The sequence below is a fragment of the Crocodylus porosus genome, unplaced genomic scaffold (genome assembly GCF_001723895.1).
Source record: "Crocodylus porosus isolate Cpor-Errol unplaced genomic scaffold, CroPor_comp1, whole genome shotgun sequence".
NCBI lineage: Eukaryota > Metazoa > Chordata > Crocodylia > Crocodylidae > Crocodylus > Crocodylus porosus.
Window position 1 is genome coordinate 249,295,049 of NW_017728886.1, and position 11,454 is coordinate 249,306,502.

Sequence of the window (11,454 nt, forward strand, 5' to 3'; positions counted from 1 at the left end):
TGACTCCTCTGAGTGGGTAATGCTCAACTCAGTATGTTTCCTTTGGCAAATGCAAGTGCACAGAGTGAGATGGTATGCTATGCGGATATGATTGGCTGTCTAAAGAATAACAAATTTCTTCCTTTTGCCAGGGGAAAAGGCTCAGCTATAACTAATGAGCTCAAAATTTCAGTATTTCCTGATTTTTTTTTTTAGTTCTAATACACTAAAACAGCATAAAGAGTTTGGGGCAATTAAATAATTGATCCAGGAACTAGAGTAGGAATAGCTGTCTGTAACACTATTCAGGCTGTCAAAGAGAAGGTTATTCATGGGATATTTTCTGGCAACAGAGAGGCTAAGGAAAAGAGGATGGAATGAGCACAGAGAAAATATTGCACAGTAAAAAAAAAATGATGTGATAGGATGCTCCTGGAGGAATCATACTGCTACCACTTTTGACCTGAGCAAAAATTTAGGGTGCTGTGTTTTGTTTTGTTTTTCCAAATTAGAGAAGAAATTAGTGATGAAGACATGGGGTCCTTTGATACAATTCTGTCTGACACAATATATTTTCTTTGACAATGGAAAAAACATAGAAAATAGAAGAAATCAAACAGCAAAAGATGGTGTCTTTCCCCACCACTCCACACCGCCTTTAGCCAGCACTTGGCCTGAAAAGTGCTCTGTAAGCTCTCTCTCAAGGCTATTCTCCCAAGCGCTTGTACAAGCTGTCACTTTGGTTTTTCTGCTCCTTTCTTTGCTTGTTTCTGTGGTCTTTCTTAATGGTTGTCTCCTACATACTCCTCTACTAAAGTAGCGAGGCTTCTTTGCCCACATAGTTCAAATTACCTAGGTTAATGACTTCTTCCACATATCTAAAGTAAAGAGCAGCAGCACAATCCATAAAAACACAGTATTAGTTTGATTCTGCAACACCTTTTCACACAGCAAGCCTAAACTCCTACAAGTGTTAATAGTCCTGTTAATACCAACAAAAATGCTCACACTCTCTGTCACAGAATTTGGTAAAAACACTCTTTTCTAGAAGATAGAAAAATAAAGCATTGTTCTCCTGTTTTTGTAGCGTCTAAAGCCCTTCGCTCTCACTGGTGCTCCAAAGCTCAAAATCAGGCCTCTGGTTTCTCATCTGTTTGACAATATCTGAAACACTTCAATTTTCCTTTGACCTTGATTATTTTTAAGCCTGGATAGGACACACAGTCTGCACTGCTACCATTGGCTGGCTATCTCCTGCTGCAGGCAAAGGTCCACGTGGCCATAGTAATTGTGTTGGATGCCAGACGGCCTTTGTATTGTTGACCATGGTGGCATTAGCAACCTAGTTGTGGTTATGATCAGACTGCAAAGGCCTGCTTAAAGAAGCTGTCTTCCCTCTGAGCTAAAGGGATGCTGTGCAGCAGTGAGAGAGAGATCATTTTACCCCAGAAGCCTTTCATGCAGAGAGCTGTTGGAGTCCATCCTGTTGCCCTTGCTGCTCACAAGGTTGCTGGGGGAGAGAATAAGGTGATATGAGCTGAGATGTCTCCATATGTAGATATGTAATTCTATGAGACAGATCCTCAGTCGATGTCAAAAGGAGGATTTCTATTGACTTCAGCATAGTTATGCCAGTTTATAATCACCAATAATCTGTCCTGTCTCTATTGAATTGAATCAAGAGAGTTAAGCAGCATGTCTAGTACCTAGCTAAGATTTAATATCTAGACTTAAAGTCTAAGCTTATGTAAAGCATATGAGAAGATGGCCATCTAAAACTAACGAAGTCTAGCTGCTACAAAATAGATACACATCCACTTGATAAGGATGTTGCCTGTATACAACATGTTATTCCTGTACTCCACTATCTACAGTGGTTTAATTTCTAGGACTAAAAATTAGTTTTAATCTCAAAAGCCTCAAATTACCTTACAAATATGCTCTTTACTAAAGGTATAAATAAGAGTAGAGATTATCTAAGGTGCTCCAGGTAAGAGGCCCTGGATCTTATTTAAGCACTAAGGGACAAGCACACAATAACACCACAATTCAAATATGTAATTATAAGAAACCCTCAGTGAACCTGCATGCACAGTCACCTTCACTCATAAGTGATGTGTTGGCCCATGCCCCACCAGATTTTTCTGCTGACAGCAGGACATGGAGCATAGGGCTGCAGCCTGGCTGGAGCCAGGGCCCAACAGCACTAGAGGCAATGGCACAATTTCTGTATCAACCACAGGGGGTAGGGACAGGCCACTCAGGTACAGATGAACATTATCTAAGCTCTTCTCCACTCCTGTTGAGGCCATGCCAGGAAGAAAAACTTCCTCAAGCTCTGTTGGGCAACTATATTCATTTGAAATGATCTAGCATATCCTCAGATGTGTTACCAGCCTTAATATCGGTGTGTAAACACTGGGCCTGACTCTGATTATTCTTACAACCACCCAAACCTGGAATCATTACAGTTAAATTAATTGAGTTACACCAGCCTGAAATGAGAGAGAGATCAACATTAGATTTTGTTATGAGCAACTGACAGAGGCCTTTAATCAAGCAGGACAATATTTATCATTACTAAGCTCACAGGATCATAGAAAAGTAAGGGTGGAAGAGACCTCACAAGGTCATCCAGTCCAGAACCTTGCTCAATGTAGGATCGTCCTTGACTAAACTTTCCCAGGCAAGCGTCCCTCCAATCTGCTCTTGAAAATTTCCAAGGGTGGAGATTCCACAACTTTTCTAGGAAGCCTGTCCCAGTGCTTGATCACCCTCAGTCAGAAAGATCCTCCTAATCTCCAACCTACATTTCCTCTGCTGCCGCTTGAAGTTGGCCGCACAGAAAGCCTGTCTCCACCTTCTCTATAATCACCGTTCAGGCATTTGAAGAATGTTATGAACCCCCTCAGCCTTCTCCTCTGCAGGCTAAAGAACCCTTATTCTTCCGGCCTTTCTTCATGAGTCTTGCTTCCCAGGCCCCTAATCAATTTTGTCACTCTGTGCTGCACTCTCTCCAATCTGTCCACATCCTTCTCGATGTATGGAACCCAAAAGTGGACACAGTACTGCAGGTAAGGTCTCACCAGTGCCAAATCACTTCCCTTAAATTGCAAATGACTCTTCTTTTAATATAACTTAGTATCCTGTTGGTTTTCTTTGCCACAAGAGGACACTGTTGGCTCATATTCAGCTTACAGTCCACTCTAACCTCCAAGCCCTTCTCTGCAGTACAGTAGCCTAGCCAGTCATTCCCCAAACTACATTTGTACATGCAATTATTTTGTCCCAAGTGCAGGACTTTGCAGCTGTCCTTGTTGAATTTCATCCAGTTGATTACAGACCATTTTTCCAATCTATCCAAGTCATTCTGGATCCTAGCCCTGCCCTTTACAGTGTCTGCAACTCCACCCAATTTGGTGTCATCCACAAATTTGTCAGGCATACACTCAAACTCATTGTCCAAATCATTAAAGAAGATATTGAACAATACTGGACCCAGGATGACCCCACAAGGAATTCTACTAGATATTTCCTCTCAACTAGACATTATGACATTGATGACTCTTCACTTTGTGCATCTATACATTCTTTCATGTGCTTTTGGTAATATCATAAAATTTAGTGCCTCCTTTGTGCACAGGTTTTATGTGACACTTTAATGAGCATTCAAATAGGCTAATATGCATTAATGCGCATATGTAGACGTGCCCATTGAGCATGATGGTGCAACCAGTTATGCACCCATGCTAAAGTACTTTCTTCTAGTCTGTATTTCCTTATCTTGTTAGTGAAAATGTTGCGGGAGATAATGTCAGAAGTCTTGTTACACTCAGAGTATGGCAAATCCACTGCTCTCCCCTCATCCAGAGAGCCTGTCACCTTATTATAGAAGGGAAAAATATTTATTGTAATGTACTTATAGACTCATAGTACAAATATCTTCAGCTACATCATACTGTGGTGCTTAAGACATACCTATATGCCAAATGTACTGTCCCATGCATAATTGCATCAGTTGAGTAAAGAAATTAGGTTTTCACACTAATCTGATTTTTTAACATTTGTGGAATAAAGAAGTCTAGAGATAAACAGATACTTCTCTTTGGGTGCTTGCTACTAGCAATTAATGCCAAGCAGAGTTTGTGTTCTAAAACTTAATTACTAAGAAATAGAGGGTCTGCCCAAAACCACCAATACAAGTTCAGTGCCTGGACAAAATATTCTATTACCCAGAGCATGCAATATGAAACTACCAATATATAGCAAAATATATTTTGCCTCTTAATTTTAATACAAAACCATATTTTATAGAGATGATGGAGGATGGAGTGTTCATTTCTGTCCCTGTCTCCTACACTTTCTCTCCCACACACTCAAACACAAATACGTTACCAGAATGAAGATTTCTCTCTCTCTCAGTACTTTACCCTAATTAAATTAAATGCAGACATCCAATAGATTCCTCAGTGGACTAATCAGTCTCTTTACTGCTGATATGTCTCTCTAGTTTACTCTCTCCTATGATGTATCTGAGTTCTTACATTTCTTTCTTTGAGTAGAACGACAGGACAAGAGAACGCATCATTACTAATGAAATAATTTCTCAAGCTAACCCCATTATGCTCGCCCATTCAGCAAATGAAATGGGACATGCCCCCTCTGAAACTCACTGTATGTGATTAAACACTTCCCAATAGTCAATAGTGTTGTTTTTCACACTTGAAATCCTCCTTCCTTTTCTCAAATGTTTTCTAGCAAATACAGAAGCCCATGAAAAAAAATATCATTGTGACATCTGCTTTAGCACCCACTGTAATGAATTACTCTTCTCAGAACTGCTGTTGCAGGCTCTAAGCAAATTCAGGGAGATATTACTGCCTCAATTACGTCCATTTCATGTTTCAAGGTTTTCATCACATCCATAAACAGAAACTTAAATTAAAAACAACAGACAGCTGAGATTGTACAGTACAACTCAAAGGACTCTCACTTAGGCCTTCAAATATGCATAGGGATTATATCCCTATGAAAAATACTGGACTACCAACATACTTTCCCTATCCCAGCAGTCAGCACCCTTTGGAGGTTGCAGACCACACTGACCCAGTACAGATCGGAAGCAGGCAGTGCACAGGCTCCAGGACTCAGGTGCTACCATTGCTTTTTCCTGCAGCAGCACAAGAAGAGCACTCACAGCCAGCACTTTGCTCCAGAGCAGTATGTGGAGAGCTGCTGCTGCTGCTGCTGCTGCTGAAGCCCCCCACTGCCAGATGCTGCTAAAGCCCCACATCTGCAGGCTGGATAAAATGGCTCTGCAGGCCATATCCATCTTACAGGCTGTAGGTTGCCAACCCTATAATAGACAAACACCATCAGCTATTCTACTTATAAGAATATCCTGTAACATTGTAGTCTGTTTGTTAATTCCTTTACTGCACTTTCCTCACCATTTAGATTATAGGCTACTGTTCTGTCCTGCAGTTTATATATGATGCTCAAGGCGGAAGACTGAGCCTGTTTATGAGCCTGACCTGTTTCTTTCACAGCTGCTCCCACGCAAGATTTTCTGCCTGGCTAGGCAGCCATTTCAGGAAAGCGCTTAAGTCCATGCCTAAAGCAACTGGGAGTAGTGGACCCAATGTCAGGGAACGATCTGCCACTCCATCTCAGCTCTCTCAAAGGGCTCCCTCACCAAAACCCAGGAGACCAGAAACCCCACCACAGACAGGAGACAAGAAGTGGAGAGGCAGGCTGGGTCTGGGGTCTGGGATCTTGGCTCCAGTGGCATGGAAGAGGATAGGAGAGGGGAAAGAGAGAACTATGGCAGAACAGCAGGGAAGTGCCCACTTACAATTTGTCCCACTCCCCCTATGGAAGGGAGGAAGGGGGAGAGAAGAATGCAGCACCATAGGATGCTGAAGGGTCTAGGGGTTCCCTGGCACACTCCGCACGATGCAAACATGGAAGAAGTGAAGCACTTCTAAACATTACCTCATTCAAACAGGGACTATTTTAGCTATTTCTGGAGCACTTCAGAGGAGATGTACCTCTGTAGATCTCACCCTTTGAAACACTGCAAAGGCATGTGAAGCTCTTCCATTGTGCTATCCACACCCTTTAATCTCTTTATAGCAGATAATTTAGACTCTTTTACAATTGTCAGAGCCAATTTGGCAACTAGCAGATTGAATATAGTTCAATATATTTGCATAAAAATAAAGCTACAGATAGTAAAATATTTACTTATATTTGCTACTTACATGATAGAGGAATAAATACCACTTATCGTCCAACATTAACAATAAAAGTTGTACCTGATCACTTCTGCTTCATTTTTCAGTTACAAGGTCACTTTATAGGAAGAGATGATAACTTGGCTTATAAATAATCATAAACAAACAGAAAAATAAAAATAGTTATTCACAATTAAAAATGTAAAGCAATCTGCTACTCTTAAGAGTGTCCATGGGCCAGCCTCCAAATTATGTCTATTCTAGAGGCTCAGAATATCTAAATACATGCAAATGCATGCATATATCTGTGTGCCCCTAATGTAGAGATGTATAATGCATTTTCACAATTTTATTTCGAACTTTGAAAACCTGGCCTTGCAGGTTCTGTGGGTTGTATTTCAATACCCAAACTTTAAAAAGTGCTACATTGTCAACCGAAGTAGAGGATTATCAGAGTCTCAGATACTCAGATACCTTGATTTTAGTGCCAAGTTTAAAGAATCAAGGTGTAGCAAAACCCCCACTTTTTCTTTTTATACACACACGCACACACACACACACACATACATATATGATAGATATGCATTTCCTTCCCTTCCCCAATTATTTCTGGCTTTTCTTTCTCTCCCTCTCTATTCCATATAGACAAGCATAAGTGAGCTCAGACTTAGGATAAGCTTTAACATTTTTATTTTGGTAGCAAGGTTTTGGTTTTGGATATCCACTGTTTTATTATTAGGTTTGTATTGATTCTTACTGTTGTATATTGTATTATTATCATTTTCATATTGATTTTTATTGTTTCATATGGCTATTGTATGGTTTAGGCCTGTGTTTGTAAGTGAACCAAAGTCATGTCAAGTTTCCATTTTGTATGTCAAGTCTCCATCTTGTGTCCTCTGCCCAGGCATCCTCTGTGTTACAACTGTATGAGTCATGTACCCCTCCCATGTAAATTGGTTCCTGGATGAATGAGCGTCATTGGGAATGATTGAAATACAAAAGTAGCAAGCCTCTACTGAAGGGCCTGTAATGACCAGGCCATCACCTCGCATTGATTCATCCAGGAACCACAGACCTCACCCAGGAACAGAGACAAGAACCCAGCATTTGAAAGCCCCTGCAGAACCAGCAACTCTACCATTGTACCACACCATTCCAGACACCCAAAACTGCACATCCCTGCATGGAGCACACATGCTCAGTACGCCAGGGGCTGACCCTTGCCTGGGCATGCCTCCTGTCACTAGGATCACACAAAGTCTGCCCCTATAAAAAGGGGCAGTGAAGACAGACCCAGCGGGACACCCTCTCCATCTGGACCAGCATCATGCCACACTACCTATACACCCAGAGGCCCTGCTGGTGACCCCTCTCCAGACAACACCTAGTGGACAAGGACCCCTTTCCAGCCTGGATAGGTAGCTATCACCCCCCACCCCCCTTCAACCAAGGACTTGGACTCTGCTTCTCTTCCCCACCTGGACTCCAGCCCTTCCACTGAATCTTTTTCTCCTGCTGCTGTTGTGTGTGTGAACCAATAACTTCGTGGGGCTGTGTAGTGTGCTGTCTGTGATATTTTGACCCCTAAGTTGGGTTTTGCTTTACTATGGTTTGGCCCTGCTTCAGTCTCTGCTCCTCACCCCTCAAACTTCTGTCTCATTTCTCTCTCTCCTGATTCTGGCTCTCTGCCATCTCCAACACCTGTCCTGAGCTCCTCTTTGCCTCCAATCCCCTGTTTCTTTGCCACTGTCCTATCCCCACTGCCTTTTCCCTTTCCCCTGCGCAACCAGGGTTCTGCCTCAGTTTCTTTCCTGGCTGTCTCCTCCTTGCCACCACTTATCTGTCCCCCACCAATATCTCAGCTGTCTGCCTCAGTTTCCAGCCCCAGCCTACCTTAGGTAAACCCAAGCCTCAGTTCTTCAGGCAGTTTCTCTATAGTCCACTGGTTCTAATCCCAGTTTTGGCAACTTTAACACCCTCTGTCTCCTTCACCTTAACCTTCCCCCAGGTACTCCAAGCACACACATACACACTATACCATCCAAGTTAGGAATTTACCTGTGTGTGTATATATGGCATTGTGTGCATGATATACACATTAGTGATCTGTGTTTAACTTTTGGGGTGTATGTGCTTGAATTGGTGATAGGTATGCATGTGCCTAGGCTGGTTTGGATGTGTGTGTGTGTGTGTGTGTGTGTGTGCACCTCATTTCTTTGTGTGTTTGTATATGTGCAATTGTGTCACACTCTCCTGTCTAACAGTGCAATATTGAGATCCTGAGAGTTGGCCTGACCTCACAGGGCTACAAAGGCACTGAGTATGGCAAAAGACACAAGATTCAGGTTATGGAGAATGGAAACAAATCACTTTATGCAAATCACCAATAAAAGTTTAAAGTCACTGATAAAGTTCTTTCAATCTTGATATGGCAGAGAAATTCCTCTACTATCCTTATGTTAATATTGCCATGTTTACACTTCTAAGTCATTAACCAGGAGTCATAGTTATCTAATGTAATCCAAAACAACCCCTAAGATCTAATTTTGCCTTGTGTTAAGGTCTTAGTACAACTTTGCAGCTGGAGTCTAAGATCACCCAACACCAGTTAAGTTACTTTCTTTTTTCACCTGTGCTGATGTGAAGCAAGCCAGAATCATTCAGGTAATGATCAAAAAGCTGCTGGGTGCAAACAGCCAAAACTGACCAGGCAATCAGAACCATCTGCCTTATTAATTAGGGAGCAAAAAAGGTTAGAATGGCATTTCTAATTCAGAACAGAGTAAGACTGATTTTATTAATATGTATTGGGACTATATGTCCAATCGGCTTCAGAGACTGGAATGGCTATCTTATCTGGAAAAGGAAGTGTTTATATTTTTTAACAAGATTTCTACCTTTAAGCCCAAAAAAGGATAAATTGTCTAAAAGTCCTTGTTGCTATTACTACTCTAAATTATATGGCTTTCCTGTAATAAATGCAATTATAGCTATATTTACAAACATAAAACCCTTGAAGTCTTTATTAAGAATCCATAAAAACAGTTAGGTTTATATATTTGAAACACTTTGGTTAAACTTTAATAAGAAAAAAAAACAACTTTCCCTGAAGTTTTATATGAGGAAATCTTTTGCTTAATAGTCTCTAGATGGCTTTAAAGAGTGGTGTGAAATGACCTTATTGGTGGGAAAGTCAGCTGTAATATCTTAGGGTGGCTGAACTTACTGAGGTTATCTTCCTTTTCTGAGATGTTCACATGAAGAGAAAACATATCCTCTGCATATCTCCCTATTTTTTGGTGCAGGAGCCCAGAAATCACAGGCACAGCATGATACCTTATGAGGTACTTCAAGATGGAAGACTTGGCAAGCTCTTAACAGCTAGTTTAAAGGCATTGCTTACAACTTGTCTCGCTGGTACAAGCACACAACAGCATTGCAAAGAATTGCTTTGTATTGGCTAAGAAAGCTGAGAGGCAAATATAAAAAAAGATGGAGGCAGGGAAAATGGTCTATTAAGTTGGACGGGTTGGCCAACTTGTGGCACTGGTCCCACATTATAAAAATAATTGGCGTTTAAGGGGTTAAGATATAAAACATTCAGTGGTAGGGGTAAATGGGCAGCAGGTAAATCTGGAAAGGGGGACACAATAAGAAAAGGTTTGGGAACCTCTGCTGTAGCAGCATAAATCGCCAGGAGAGCCCCATTCAGCTAGGTGCTACCAAAACAAGCTGCATATCACCATTTTCTATACTAAAGCTTCTGTGCTGGCAGTGCTTGTAACAGGTAAATAAAGTAACCCAGTGGTCTTCTGCTTCACCACCCCTTGTAATTAATGGGGTTTAAACAAAACCAGGCCACACTTAATTTGAAGGACAAAATTAAAAACTGCACAAAAGAACTTAAGGAACTGCACAACTGGTTTGCTGTGCGCAGTAACCATAGAAGGCACAGGATGCAGGCACGCATCTGTCTTTAAAGACGGACAGCTGGGACCGCCAACCCAGGCAACGCTACAAAACCAGTGTGTCATCTCAGCAGCACGTGCTTCAAGTGAGTGTATCAAGTCTGTCCTCTGCTGGCTTCTCAAACTCTCTCTTCTCATTCTCAGGCTCTTTCTTAAAGCTCAGGGGTGAGGACTGTCAGCACAGTACTCTGCAGTATGGACAAAGCAGGAGCCCTTGGTCCTTTGGGAATCCCGGCTGCAAAGCTTCGTGCCTCCCTTAACCTTCAGTTTTCCTTTAGAAGGAAAGAGCGAGCTGTGCCTGACAACTGGCAGTCAGAAAGAAATGCCCTGCTCTAGAACTCTTGGTTCAGAGATGATACCTTTTATTAGATCAGGGAAGAAATTGCAAAAAAAAAATCTTTTTCTGCAAGCTTTCAGGCACAGACACCCTTCCTCAGGCTCAGTCACCTAATGCCCTGGGGAAAGGTGCTGAGGATTTCTGGTGCGCCTAGGAGCTGAACTGAACACAAAGTAGGCCCAACGCTGCTACCCAGATTTTCAGCTGGAACCGCCCGGTCCTTTACCCAGCAAGGAGCCAAACCAGCTCACGGATAAAGGAATCACGCTCCCGACTCCTTCCCAGCCAGTGGGCAGCACACACCTCGCATGCTCCAGGGGCTCCAGCAGCACCTCAGGGTGGGTCTGCCACAGGTTTTTCATTACTAATATTATAATGAAAAACCTGGATTTGTTTTTGCTCTGTTCTTAACCTGAATAATAGAGTCGAGAGACGACCAGAGGAGAGCCATGCAAATGATTAGAGGACAGGAGGAGAGGCTGAGCGCCATGGCACCCTTCAGCCTGCAGAAGCGCAGGGTCAGGGGGGACTTAGTGGCAGCCTATACGTGCATGAGGGATGTGCACGCTTGTTCACCAGGGCCCCCCATGGGAAGACTAGGTCCAGCGGTCACAAACCACGTTAGGCTGTCTGAGTCCCCAGGGCCTGGAATAATCTTCCCCCAAAGGTGGTGCAGGCATCTACTCTGGATGCCTTTAAGAAGCACCTGCATGCCCATCTTACTGGCATCGTGCGACCCCTGCATCTTGCTGGGCTCATTCCTCCCCCTGCTGACTGCCGGGCCCCGGGGCGGGGGCTGGCCCATGATCTTGCCAGGCCCCTTCCAGCCCTGACGCCTCTGAATAGGATGTAGTAAAGCTTCTGGTTCCTTTTCCACTCGGAGAAAACTCATCTCGTGTCACACGTGAGCATGCCACCGCCCGCGGGTCCC